Source organism: Meleagris gallopavo, chromosome 3, assembly GCF_000146605.3.
Source record: "Meleagris gallopavo isolate NT-WF06-2002-E0010 breed Aviagen turkey brand Nicholas breeding stock chromosome 3, Turkey_5.1, whole genome shotgun sequence".
In the NCBI taxonomy this organism is placed as follows: Eukaryota; Metazoa; Chordata; class Aves; order Galliformes; family Phasianidae; genus Meleagris; species Meleagris gallopavo.
The window spans coordinates 10,057,844-10,072,742 of record NC_015013.2 but is presented as its reverse complement, the minus strand read 5'-3'; the positions used below and the strand labels follow the sequence as shown (position 1 = coordinate 10,072,742).

Here is a 14,899-nt window from a genome sequence, read left to right as displayed (position 1 = left end):
TAGGATCTTCTGGTAGCACAGGTGAATTACCTTCACCTGTGCTCCCCTGGCTGACTCATTGCTTGCCTCAGGTGATCAATCAGAGGTTCAGGCCATGATTCAGCAGTTCCCATACACACACATCCACTGTTGTAAAAACATAATCAGAGTTGGTATGAGGACTTCTCATAAATTCTTTAATATTTCAGGTTTCACAGAATGCAGTAGTTGAGGAAGTTGCTGGAAAAATCTTTGGTGAGTGAAGTCTAATTTCTTTGTTTGCTTTCACTCTGAGATCTTTTTTGCAAATACCTGAAGCCAATAGCTCTCTGCAGGACCTGTTCCAGATTAGTTTCTCTATACCCATTGCTAATAAGATGATGGCTCTTGAGATTAGGTCAATTGGTGACATGGGCAATGCAGTGAAGGCCCTGACAGCCATTTAACATGTAATCTATTCCTTACAGTATAGGGCTCTGAGCTGTGCACACCAGGAGAGGTTATTCCTGGTGTCCCTGTTGTGTTATTTACCTCTGCTCTGAGCAGTTAAGTCCACCACAGCCATTTAGTAAATTATCAGTTTTCTTATTGGCCCTAAATTGCGCCTAATTAAAAATCTGACCTCCACAAAATAGTCCTCTTCCTAAAGAGACAGAACATAAACAGGAAAAATCAGCTAATTGCTGCAAAAACTGCTTTTGTGGCACTGTAATTGGACCTCAGTGAAATGTATGAACCCACTGGGGATTCCCTAATGAATGTTTAAATGCAAACAGTAGTCAGGCACTTAAGCAGCTAGGCTGATGGTCCCTAATGAAATCAAATAAAATCAAATAAAAGAATCTGGCATTTTAGTAACCAGATTTCTTGGCATTTGGACATAAAAATAACATGATTCTGGATAAATAAAATGTAAAGAAAACTTATTAATAGAGCAGTAAAAACTTAGCCAATCTTGCTTGGATTCTTTCTTTCTTTTACTCCCGAAAAAAGTACCCTCTGAAAACTCTACTACATTGAATCTTTCTAAAGAGAGCTTTCTTTTGTTTTCCTCTTTCTCCTTAAAGTACTGAGACCTTTTCTGCTTTCTGTTAATTATATCCCTCTTTTTGTTTTGTGGTGAGTTTTTTAAGACCTAGGACTTTTGTTTTCTGGGACTGCAGTATGTAAGCAATTGATTAAGATCCTTTTCATTTTCCAAATTGTAGCAAGAAGCCAAATTCAGATTACATCAATGACTTAGGCTGTGCTTTGCCTCCAAGTATGTATTCAATGCAATGGTTAAAGTTCTGCCTTAATGATGTCAGCTGTGTAACTTTACTTTGAAAAGCATTTCAGTAACCACACCAGATTGGTGGAGGACCTCATGGTTTTGCTAATGCATAAAGCAAGCATTAAACTGAAAGAACGAGAGACGCAACACCAAAAAAATAATTATGTTCATTATTGTTATATTTTAATACTCAGTTGCACAACGATGAGACCTTGTTACTGATTTAGAATGTGGTTTACATTGGTTACCAACTTTCAAAAATATCTTCAGTGGTTTTGTTTCATTTAAAGTACTATTAAAAATACTTCAAAATATTCCACTTGTAGAGGAAATGCTAAGTCATGGCCTGAACCAGTGATTGAACACCTGGTGGGAAGGCAGGACCAACTCAGGGGCGCTCAGGTGCAAGCAATGTACCTGAGTGATTGGGAAGGTGAATCGTGGTTCCACCCCTTCCCAGACCTCATTTAAGGGTCAGCATTGGAGGTGGGAGTATCTTGTTGGAGGTCCCTGCATACTTGAGGTCTTCCAAAGGTAAGCAGCATTTTTTCCTTCATTTCTGTGTCTGTAGCTGCTGCATTTGAGTTTGTTCTTGTTTGCTGTAGCCAAGGACTTTGTTACTCTGCTATCACTGCTATACTTCCCATCACATTATAGCATTACACCACTACTGCACTTGTAGTGTTGATGTTATGGAAATCTGGAAATTTCCATTGGTATCTCATACACTTTAATTCCTTGCTGAAACTTATAGGAATGCTTAGTATTATAACTTAACAGAATTAGAGTGAATTAATTTAATCACGTGCTACTAATTTTATTTAAATAGAGAAAAATGATCTTTTCAATGTGGCCACCATTCAAGTACATACATTTTGCTTAGATACTGGTAATAAAAAGACGTTTGTAATAATTTTTGGGTTTATGTGTTAGGATATCTGCTGGTTGTTTCTTGATGGATATGATAAATGTACATTCACACCTTTTATTAAGAAGTAGCATTATAACACCATTACTAGCTGAAACATTTTCACGGATAATTAATATAAATCAACTACATCTTGTGATAAGATTTCACTTCTAAACTGCAGTTAGAGCATAGTAAACTTTCTTATGTATTAGTTGTAGTTTAATAGACTTAATGCTAGAAATGGGGTATATATAAAAGCAATATTATATGTATAAATACGTGCAGATGCATGGCAGAAAAAGAAGCTTGATTAACAGCTTTGCATTCTGAATGATGTGTCATAGTATAGAAATGAACCAATAAATAGTGACTTGCTACTTAACTGTTGTTCAGATTTGAACAGTTAATCTGAACAGTTTATCTGTCTCTAGTAATAATCACTGGGACTGAGGAGTGAAAAAAGCACTTTTCAACTAGAGAGGGATCTTGACTGCTTTGGTAGAACAAAATCCAATTCTATGAGTCAACAAAGTAGTTTAGAATATAGACAATAGAAGGTGTTCTTGCTGTTCTTGTTGTCCATTCCTTCTAGGCTTGTAGTATGAGAGTGCAGAAGTAGTGACAGGCATGGTCAAGTAAGGTTCAGCGAGAGCTGGTTGAGAGTTGAAGATGCTGGTAAGGAAGTAAAACAGGATTGAATATTAGTAGCATGGTTTGTTATGTGTCATGCATATCTCGGTTAGTACAGCTAATGAATTGTGCAGCCCCATCTAATGCTGATAAATCGGAGAGAGCTCCTCTTTGAATGTTCTATTTGCAGTTTTAAATCTTGAGCAAAAAAAAAAAAAAAACTTTCCCATAAGGATCTCTACATGAAATGATTGTTACTGACTCCATTTGCAAAAGCATCAAATACTTATACTTTAGAGTAGTCAAGAAGATGTTTTAAAGTAAATCAAAGATCACCAGCTGTTATCCATGTAGGGTTTATTGAAATGTAAAAATGAGAGGTTAATGTAGTCTAAAGGAGGAGTACTCTTAAGAAATTAAGGCAAGAAACCATAGGAATGTATATTTCATTATGGGCTAAATCACAGCTGTGAAAGCAATCCCTCATTTCTTCAAGGGAAGGGTCTCTTTTGAAGACTTAAGAAAGCAGAGAAGTATGATGTTGGAGGCTGTGAAGAAGAAAGCTCGTATTGCTTGTAGATGAAACACACCCACAGCGTTAGCTAATTTGCACTGTAAATACTTCAAATAGTGTTTGGAAGGAATACTGGGGAAAAAGAATGTACCTATATTTTTTTTTTGAAATCCTTGCTCTGGTATACTGGTATTTAGCTCATCAAATACCGTTCTTAGGCTTCATACACTGGTACAAGTACTTAGGTTGCTCCAGAACTAATGCCTCCTATTTATTTCATGGAAACTACAACAGATACAAAGAGCAAAATAATACTATTTGATAGAACAACATCTCAGCTACAAAAAGCTATTTTGCAATGTAGTCACCATCATTAGTCCTGCATTTTCACCAGCTGCAAACAAGAACCTGTGTGCCACGTTCCTAAAAATCTGCACTAGTGGAGGTGACCACTGTTGAAATGGACCATCTACTGCTTCACTGTGCTCACATCCACTGTTGAGTCTCCAGAAAAGTTCAGCAAGTGTTGATGAATGTCAGTAGGTGCGATGGAGGAATTCAATGATGCACCTTTGCTTCATCTGCACTCCCATGTCAGATGCTATCTTCTTAGATTGCTCCTTTGCTGCTATCTGTCACACCACATCAAAATGTAATGGTATATTGGTGAGAAGGTACTGTCATACCACCAACATCCACCTCTGACATCATGAGCTAACAATCAAATAGGTGGCATTAGTTTCAGAGCAGCCCTTGCACTTGGTTTACTGTGAGCATATAGGAATTGTAACTGAGGAGAGTGGAACAGAAAAAACTTGCGGTATTGATAACTGTCTCCAAAACTGCAGATTTTTGCTGCCATTGCAACAGTAAGTACCATTATTTCTGTCTAGTTTTCAGTTACCAGATGAAGTTTAGCAGTATTGTTGTTACAAGTGTCATGGTATTGTCGAGTACACATTTCCCCGAGCAGATTCTTGCACATTTGTGTCTTGAGGGACAACATCTTAATATTTTTCTCATTTTCACAGTGACACTGTGGAGTACTTGCTAGCTTCACGATCTTCTGTTATCAGTATCACAAGTACACAGATAGCTATGGGCTAGCTATTTTTCCTCTTTTTTGAGATATCGTGAACTGAGATAGGTGGAAGCTTTTGCACTGAAATATCTCCAGCCTTTTTTTTTTTTGAGCACAGCTTTCTAAAAGGAAAGTAACATTGTTATTAGATAAAAGTTGGAGGATATTAACTGGTAAAACTTACCTGATTTCTTATGGGGTTAGAGAATGAATTTAAATAGGTAGTAATAAATAAAGATCATCAAGTCCAACTACAACCTAACCACACTACTCTAACAATCCTCACTAAATCATGTCCCTGAGCACCACATCCAGATGGATTTTAAACTTATTCAGGGATGGTGACTCAACTCCTCTCTGTGGAGCCTATTGCAGTGCTTAACAGCCCTTTCTGTCAAGAAGCTTTTCCTGATCTTCAACCTAAACCTCCTCTGGTGCAACTTGAGGCCATTTCCTCTTGTCCTGTCACTTACTCTTATCATACCAATGCTAAATTCAGAATGGAGGTTCATCGTGTAATTGTGTAGAGCCACCACAACATCTCTGCCAGGGCTGTATTTAGTTCACATGCCATCACAGAAGTTGGTTTAATCCATAAATCAGGAATTTCAATGGAGAAACCTTTTGATATCTAAAGGTAAAAATATACATAATAAATGCTGATAACTCTAATGTTTTTTTTTCTTGGTAAAAAGATGTTGATCTCTTTAGATGCCTTAGCCAGATCCAGCTATTTATTCAGTTAACATTGTGAAATGTGTAAGTTTGTATGGGTAATAATACAGCACACAATTTGATTCAGTATTCAAGGTGAAAAATATGTTCGTTTCTCCCAGTGTACTAATGTGCTTCCAGATACCTCTCTGTATCTCTAACATTTTTCCATACATTGCAATTTGCCCAACTTCTCAGTTTCATTCATTGAATAAACAGGTCATTCTTCAAGGAAAAAAAAGTGTTTTGATCTGCATATGAAGTAAGTTGTCATGAGAACTTAATCCATCTCCAAGTGTAACTTTACTCATGTAATCCAATGTTGAAGATTGGACCTGTTCACCTTTGGTACCCAGCAAAGAATGAACAGCTAGTGAGGTGGCACTTATATGGATCTCAGTCTCCCCTTTATATTGCTTATAAGCAAAATGACATTCTCCCCCTACAAAGCAAGATTAATTTAGTTGAAACTGCCAGCTGCAATTTTTGTAGATATTTGTAATTGATACAGGTTGAAGATTTATAGTTTTCTACCAATACAGGCAGGGACAAAAGGTGAAATTCATTCTTGTGTGTAAATTAATGAATTGGATACGAATGTGCACGTAACTGAAAATTACTATTTTTGCACATACAACTATCAGTGCTACTTGTCTTGTAGAAAAAATGACTGCTTCATGATTGTTTCATTCCATAGTCCCTTTTTCCTTTTCCCCTCTTTTTACTTTTTTTTTTTCCACCAACATAAAGCTTTTTGCCAATTTAATGACTGGTAATACTTTTTTTTTTTTTTTCTAGAATAATAGTCCTACTCACTTGCACTATTCACTTGCAAACAGGCAAAGAACTGGCTAGAAAGTTCAAGAGCACTGGTAAAGCACAATAGGTACAGAATTTTTGCTGTCAGAACTCAAGGTTCTGCAATTTTCTTTGGTTTTCTCAATAGGTAAGTCTCACGGGCCCTGTCGTGACAAAGAAATATTTTGTCTGCATAATTACTTTTCAAGGGAAAAAATATATATATTTTTATGAAGATTAACTGGTAAAGGTCAGTTGTCTACACTGTGAACCAGTTGCTGATCTGATAGCTGGTATATGAGTACTTTTTGTATGGACTGTGATCCTCTGGGCTGGATATGGTTTACAAATCACAAAATCATAGGTGTTGGAAAGGAGACCCCTGGAGACCATCCAGTTCAATTCTCAGCCAAAGCAGGTTCACTACAGAAGTTCACAGAGGAAAGTAACCAGATGAGTCTTTAATATCTGCAGAGTAGGAGATGACACAACTTCTCTGGGCAACCTGTTCCAGTGCTCTGTCATCCTCATAGTAAAGGTTTTTTTTTTCTCATAGTTGTATGGAACTTCCTGTGTGCCTGTATGTGATCTGTATAATGTGAAAACTAGGCATTAGGCTCCTATTCATGGAAGAAGTTACAGATCTTTGGAAAAATACGTAACGTAAGGATCATTGAGTCATTGAACGGTGTTCCCAAGGAATCTGTCTTGGGATTGATACTCTTCAACATCTTTATCAATGACATAGGCAGTGGAATTGAGTGTACCCTCAACAGATTTGCTAATTACACCAAGCTGAGTGGTGCAGATGACATAAAAGAAGGTGGGGATGCCATCAGGAGGGACTTGGACATGCTTGAGAAGTGGGACCATGTGAAGCTAATGAGGTTGGTGCACTTGAGTGGGACAATCCCGGTACCTATACAGACTACCCACAGTGAGGAGTTGGAAATGAGTGGCCGTTTAGGCCCCTTCCAACCTACAGTGTTCTGAGTCTATGATCTTAGAATTGTGAAAATAGAGGGAAAGGAATCTCAAGCCAATATGTTTTTAGGGGACTGAAAAAGGAGGGGTATGTGTGATGGAGGTAATATCAAGACCTGCGTGTTTAATGTGGGCTGTGGGGTAAGCTGTGAACTGAGCCCTTCTGTTCATACCCCTTGCAGTATTTGTCACTATATTCAGAGTCAGCAACATTCAGCCTTGGAGGCTCAAGCCTCTGCCCCTTGTGTGTTTGCTGTTCTCAACCCTTACCATAGGTAAGGGAAAAGACATTTTCAGCAAAGACATGTTACGTGTTTCATTGACTGAGATGATGCATTTCTGAGCCAATCCTCTATTGTAATTCCAGTGGTCAATCACTGCTCTAGATCCCTTAGCACAACAGATCAGAGTCCCTTCCACACAGTATAATGCTATTAGAATGCTTAAAATCAATCAATGATTACAATTTTTTGATTATTTGCATATTTACAGGAGTAGCTCATATTGATTCCCAATTGCTACATTCCCCTTTATGCTGGCAGACATATAATGAAGGAAAATAACAAGGGAATAAAGGGAAATAAGAAGAAACAACTCCTGTGTGCTTGTGTTGCTGTAACTGAATTAAAGCAGTGGTGAGCATGTGTTGAACTTCAGCCACATCAATTTTATAGTCATTTTATTTAGTATCAGGAAGCAGGAATAAAGATAAAATATGAAATAAGTATTCGTTGATACATCATCTGGAAAGAAAAATTAAAAATAAGATCTTCATCTAATAATAAATGCAATGAGAAGACTTATTCACAGAAGAAGGAAAGCTACTTACCGTCTAGGGAGACTGCACCAGAGAGCTGAACAGCAAATGCATGTGAACAACAAAGGAAGAATATTTTTTTTTCTTCTTCATTTTAGGCATCTGGGATTAATAAGCAAAGGGGAACTTGAGAGCTAAATTTTTTTTTATGTTAAAAGGCTCATTTGCAAAAAGACAAAGTAAATGGAAGAAAAATAATTTATGCAGTGAACTACTAATCCAGCTGTTTTGCTTCTGGGCTTAATTGGATTTACCTAGAATTGATATTTGGTGTCAGCATGTGTTATATCATCACCACAAGCAATAGTTACCCAACATAAAGAATCCTATCCAAAGCAAAATATTAATTTATTTGACTCATATTTATTGTAATCACTTTTTATTCATGTATGTTACTACTTAGTATTGCCATTTGATACTGTCTGATATATATTATCTGGTCTTAGTTATTCTGTCTTAATATCTGAAGTAGTTTAGCAGTGTAGAAGACTTGTAGGTGAATAAAATGGGCTAGGGAATGGTTATTCATCTCTTGTTCTGCCTTCCAGGCAGCTGTGCTGGCTATAAAAAGGTGTGCGTTGTGCCTAATGGCAGGTGGGTGACATCTGAATTCTCGAGTAAGACATATACTGTAGCTTACAGTACCTTCAGCAATGGGAACTTCACTGGTTCAGTCTGGAAATGGGAAGTTATCTGCAGTAACTGAGGGATTTGTCAGATAGGAAACCCAGCTTACATGGAAATTTGAGCCTGAATCTTTCTAGCAAAACAGGGAAATGTGCTCTCTTCGCTTACAGGGGAAGTAGGGAAAACACATTTTGTTAAGGGCATGTGTTACAAGTTGGTCAGAATGACCAAATAACGTTCTAACTATGTTAGCTGATATATATAATGTTTTTCTCCTTGGTGAGATAATGGTAATCCATGATTCTTATCCACAGATATTTAGATCCTTCTTAGCAGTGCAGTGCTCTGTCCATACATCCCCCAGCTTATATTGTGTGGGTTGTCATGATTTGGGTGCAAGACATTACAATTGGCTTTGTTGAACCTCATGTGGTATGTGGTTCTTCTGGGTCACTGCCTGAGCCTGTCTAGGTCTCTGTGGACAGCATCCCATCCCTCAGGTGTGTTGATGGCTCCACATAATTTGGTGTCATCCACAAACTTACTGAGGATGCACTTGATCCCACTGTTTATTACACTGATAAAGATATCAAAGAGCATTTGTCCAAGTATTGATCCCTGTGGGGCACAACAAATGTCCATCTGTACACTGAGCCATTGACTGTGACTTTTTGAATATGATTTACAACCAGTTCCTCATCCATCAAACAGTCCACCCATCAAATCCATACCTTTCTCCTTTAGAGAGGACATTCTGGGAGCCCATGTCGAAGGCCTTACTGAAGTCCAGATAGATGGCATCAGTGGCTCTTCCCTTGTCCACTTATGCTGTTACATTACCATAAAAAGTGACAAGGTTGATCAGACAGGACTTGTCCTTAGTGAGCCCATGCTGGCTAACCCATATCTGCTCTTCTCTTTCATGGGCCTTAACATTGCTTCCAGGAAGATCTGCTCTGTGTTTTTCCCTGGTACTGAGCTGAAGCTGACAGATCGGTGGTTTCCTGGATCATCTTTTCTACCCTTCTTCAAAATGGGTGTGACGCTGCCTTTTTTTCAGTTACCAGAGACTTCACCTGACATCCATGACTTTTCAAACATCAAGAGTGGCTTGGTGACTACATCAGCCAATTCCCTCAGGACTGTGGGATGCATCACATCAGGACCCACAGACTTAAGAATGTAGATCCTTAGACTTATGGACTTATGTATTTGACCATGAGTATGATGGCACTTGTTTCCTCCCTGCAAAAAAAAGCCCGCAAAAATATATATTTAAATATATTATCTCAGGTGATGCTCCACCTTCGCGTGGTGGGTGAGGACATGGCCTCTACACCTGCAGGGCAGGTGTATGGTGAGGATATCTTTCCCCACTCCTCAGCAAAGTGTCTGATTTTAGCTCAGCAGAAAATAACAGGAGGTGATTGTGGCTGAACATTTGCAAATTCTGTATCAGCTGCATTTAGCCCATTCTGCTTGTGAAACTGGATGTTCATCTGAAATGCTGCTACATCTCAGCAAAGGAGACCAATGTCTTATTCCCCATCCTATTTTCCTTTCTGTAGCTCCTGCTGTCAGCCTGTTTGTTGTCCTGTTGAGTGACTGGAGAACATTCAGGCTCTCTTTCTTGGCATGGCCTGAGGTCTGATGGTTGCAAAGCTCTGGGCTCACAGCCCAACAGCTGCCAAGCACTGTCGTATGCCATGGCTCATCTCCATGCTGGGCTGGGAGGTGAAAGCTGTTCCTTCATGATGTGCAACAAACTGGGGGCTCTTCCAAGCCTCCCAATGAAACACTTGCTGAAACATGGGCAGTGATATCTGAACCAACATTGTTTAGATGCATTTGAATTAAATGCAAACAAGATCATTCCAAAAGCAGCGAGAGATTATTGCATGCGATTATGTTGGGCGCTGGCAAGCAGGAAAACCCATAAGGCCTATCTTTTAAAATTTCTATCACCAAAAGACATGCAAGTAAAGCTGCCACTCCTTATTAAGCACTGGAGGTAAATTTGGCTGCCTCACCAGTGGTGTAACGAAGGAAGAATTTAGATGCTTGCTGTGGCTACTTTGATAGACCTTTGGCCACTGTCCCCCCTCTAAAGAAAGGAACAGGGTTCATGTTTGAGAGTCGGAAGTCAAACAAGGGGAATGAATTTTTTAAAACAACATTTGCTTTCAGGTATTCTCCAGAATCTTTTAATCTTTGACCTCTATGGAGGTTTCTCTAGGAGGTAAAGTTTAGCTCCACTTAGAATCTTTATATACATTATGCAATTTGTTACTAATGGAGTTCCACTAATTTTAGCATCTTCCTGTTAAATGTCCTGTAGAGGGGACAGGTGTTTAGTAACTTGGTCCATGGACGCTTGTGCTCAAGGGGTGATAATTCTGTCACAGCTTGCTAGTAAATACAACTCTCTGAGGTCACTGTTGTATATAAAAATGAGAAACGTTTTAGAAATTAAGCAACAGGAGGAAGTCAAAGTGGGAGGCGCAGTAGCTCTCCTGCAGATAGCCTTACTAATTTTTAGGATAATGATTTGGTGGTACTGAGCTCTGGATGGAAGGAGTGAATGTGAAAGCAGGTGTTTTGCTACTTACATTGCGGCTGTTTATAAGTGAGTATAAGGTTGGTTTAATGATTTGTTCTGCTGATGCACTCATTTTTGATATGGCTTATGCTTAGATAAGAGAGCTGAACTGGCCCCATGTTTGAGTGCAGATGTGAATGAGAGCTATTTCTGGAGTATCTTTCCTGCCATAACAAGCGCTCCTGTAGGTAACAGTTCACTCTAGTGAACTGGTGGCAAGGTGAAGATGTGATAAGGGATAGAGAGTTTCTGGAAACAGACCTAAGCTGCGTTATCCAGAAGAGGCTTCTTTCAGATATCCTACTTACAGCATCGCTCTTGTCTTCACGTTACGGCTTTTGGATACCAGATAGCTGTGGGGATCCTGATTTTTATTGGTCTTAGGCATGAGTGTATAGGGCAGTAATTCTATTTTAATGATTAAATATGTATCTTTTTAATCATTATTTAAGTAAACAAAATGACTCCTACTTTTCATTTGCATCTTGTTCCCTAGTGAGCATAATCACAGTTTTGGATTTCTTTTTTTCTCAAAATGGACTATATCCTCCTGAAAAGTTGAACTACTTCTAAATTGCAATATTTGAATTAGTTACCATTTGTTGTAAGTAACAAATGATTCTAATACTTCTATTTCTTTAAAGTTATCATCTTGTAATCTGCTTATGCTGCCCGCAAGTGCAACTCCTGCCTTATCATTAGCAGAAATGTTAAAAAGGACTAATGTGTTTATACACATATAATGCTTTTAATCCTTCAAGTGCATGAGTTGTTTTTAGGGATAACAGAACTAAAATGAGACTACTGTGACTAGTTATTTATTTGGTGGTTTTGAGAATTCAGGCAGCAGAGTACACAGAGAAGAGCACAAAGAATCTGCGCTGTGTGCCCTGAAATTTAGGAAAAAAATTGTAGGTGAAAATAGGGGCAACTCAACCCATAAGAACAGTGTGTCCCCCAACAAAACCAAACACAAGAAAGCCTTCATCAAATGTTGCAGTAGATAACTACCAAGGCTGCCTATACATCCAAGAAATAACTGCGGTAGAAGCTAATGCCAACTGAATGCTATAGCCAAACCTAAAATTTATATTCTTGTTTATTGCCCAAGAACTGCTTCATTTACTGAACTAACCATGTTGTGAGGTAATAAGCTCTGTGGTTTCCCTTGACATCGCTGTAGAAAGCAACGTCGACTGAAACTCCATAGATGGCAGCATTTCACAAAGAACTCAAACGATTCTCTCTTCCCTTTTACCCTTTCCTGCCCTTTTCCCCTTTCTTGCCTTTCCCTCTTTCACTTTTTTCCCCTCCCTCTCCCTTCCTATCTCTTCCCTTCCCAATTGTCCCATAATTTGTTGACAGAATTAAGAATTCCTGATGTTTTATAAGTAATATTTATAGGTAATAATAAATCTACAGGTAATAAATCCTTATGTTATTTTTGGAAACCTTTGAAATATATCGGAGAGGTTACAAAATGTTTATACTATGGAAAAAAAATGAATTTTTACTTCATTTAGAATGTCACCTTTGTTAGGCATGGACTGAACTCTGAGAGTGGGCTATTAGCATTATTTGCTCTTAAAATATTTTCTCATGTCCTAGTGTGTTGCAGCTAAACTTCAAGAGAACTATTTTCTCCTTTTTACGCTTTTTTTTTTTCTTGAAGACAGAACAAGTGCCAGGGCACACAGTATCTCAAAAATGGAGCAGAAAAATATAAAAATGACAAAATCTTTGCTAAATGACTCCATATGAATTATTCCAAGTTAAGTAATACTTCAACATTATTAATATATCATGGAAGACTTGCCTGTTTCATGACAAAAAAGTCTTAAATTCTGGTTACATATTTGAATGCCCTTTCATTTTGCAGAGGTTTTAAGTTTTCTCCCAGAGTAACTTTTACATCGATGTCTATCTTCTCAGTATTTTGGGCATTCCTTTAAACCTGTAGAGACGAGGAATGTAGTTCTGACTTACAAAAGCATGAAGGAAATCATATTTAAGAAGTAAAAATATTGTTGAGTCATAATTGAATATTTGAATTATAAGCAAAACCGTTTTATCACATACATTAGTTCTCCAAGGGAACAGCATGTTTTGATCGATTGGAAAAGTGGTTGAGAAACAAAATGTAGAAAATAGAATATATATACTGCTGGTATAAATAAATTTAATTCCTCTGTGACATAAACATTTCATAAATGCAATTATTCAGTTGTTTTTACAGAGGATTTCAGCTTTATGTGAACAAATATTTCTGTATCTGGCTATATGCCCACAATCCAGTTGAGGCTAGAGTTTGGATGGTTGCATTTGTACTTATCCCTGAGGATTCTACTGAATTCTTCAAACCATAGGAATTCAATCTAAGCATGTCAGAGAAATGTGACCATCTTTCCGTTCAGTCTTGGTTTCTCAGTGTAATATTTTGCATCCTCTGTTGGCAAAAGCATGAGAAGTTTGAGGGGAGTATTAAATACAGGAGAAGTGATTCCTCCTAAAGCAATTGGATCTTTTTGAGTTTGCTTAAAAGGCACCACTGAATTGGGAATGTTTGGGTTTCTTTTGTTTATTTTATTGTTAATGATTTTTTTTTTTTTGTCTGAGATCACAGTCTTACTGCTTGTTTTAGACATTTAAGCTAGATCTCTCACATACTAGGTATGTGGGAACTGGCTGACTGACAATTTATCACGCTTTTTGGTGTGTGTGTGGCTGTTGTCTAATAGTTTACTGTGGACATGCAGAATCTTTATAATAAAAGTGCTAGATTTGAGTAAATAATTCCCTACCAGCTATATACAGAATGCATAGGTTCAAATCGTAGTTCTGCCACATATTTATGATGTAACCTCAGGCAAGGCAATTTATCTGCCTAAAACTTAGGCATCTAATCTAAGCTAGTCATCTAGACTCCCTCTATAGTCAATGGCGAGAGATAGGCACCTCCAGTAGGCAGCTAATACATCTCGTTTTAGAGCCCTATCTCTGAAGAAGATGAATCACCCCCTACAGGTGCCTGGATATCTAGCCTAAACTAGTTGCTAAACTTTAAAGTACCCAAAGAAAGGTTAAAAAAGCGTTTCTCTGTGAGTCTTCTTGCACCTCGTTTCTCTGAAGAGCACTTTTTTCTTATTACCTTGAGACTTGTGTCTCCATGCCACTGCAGCTGAACCTCTCTCTTTCTGAATTGAGAATGGAGGAAGTGTGCACTTTTACACACGTTTGAAAACACATGCATGCACAGACAAGAACATCTAAAGATGTTGAATTGGTGGTAGTTATGTTGGGAAATGGTCTTTCCCTTAAAAGTGGCATCAGTTTTATCTGCAGAATGGTTTTGGAATAAAACACACAAATATACATTTTATATATATATATATATTTCCTTATTCCTTCATTTCATTAATCTATGAAATGGACAGTTAAAAAGGGCATGAGGCAGGAGCATTTGCTTAGGTGCTGAAATATATATTTTCAAAAAGAATGATGAAATTGAGTCACTTATATTTTGAAATCAGGCCTAAGGTGTCTAAGAAAAACACTTGGCTTCTCAACTTCTAGAACTTTGATCACATGTCTGACAGTGATGATTGCTCTGTGGAGGTAGAGAACAATTTGCTGATCTAAGCACACTCATTTTTTGCATGCTATTAAATAAAGCTTATGATCGTGAAGAGTCGATTTCTAGGTGTTCTTTGTCTCTGCCTTTGTTTTCATCTAAAATAGGAGAATATGAAAAAAGAAGAAAGAATAAGAGAAAGCAATAGACAGGCTGAACTAAAGAAAAACAATTTCTTTATTTCCTTAAAAAACAAGGCTGCTGTTTCAGATGACATTTTTGGGTTTGACAAAATTGTCAAAAGGGATTTAACTCCTCTATTTCCAGATCATAAGATTTATGTAAAAGCAACATTGCCCAGCAAAGGAATTCCTCTGACTATTATTAAAGACAGATCTGATT

The 14,899-nt window shown here is 37.8% G+C and overlaps 1 long non-coding RNA gene across 1 annotated transcript in view; it reads left to right on the top strand.

Moving 5' to 3' along the window:
• The first annotated feature begins 1,645 nt into the window (after positions 1-1,645).
• Positions 1,646-14,899, top strand: part of LOC109366594 — a 33,037-nt gene continuing 19,783 nt past the window's right edge. Inside the window, exon 1 of the long non-coding RNA XR_002112986.1 lies at positions 1,646-1,786. This is a non-coding gene — a long non-coding RNA (uncharacterized LOC109366594). The remainder of the gene's footprint in view (positions 1,787-14,899) is intronic.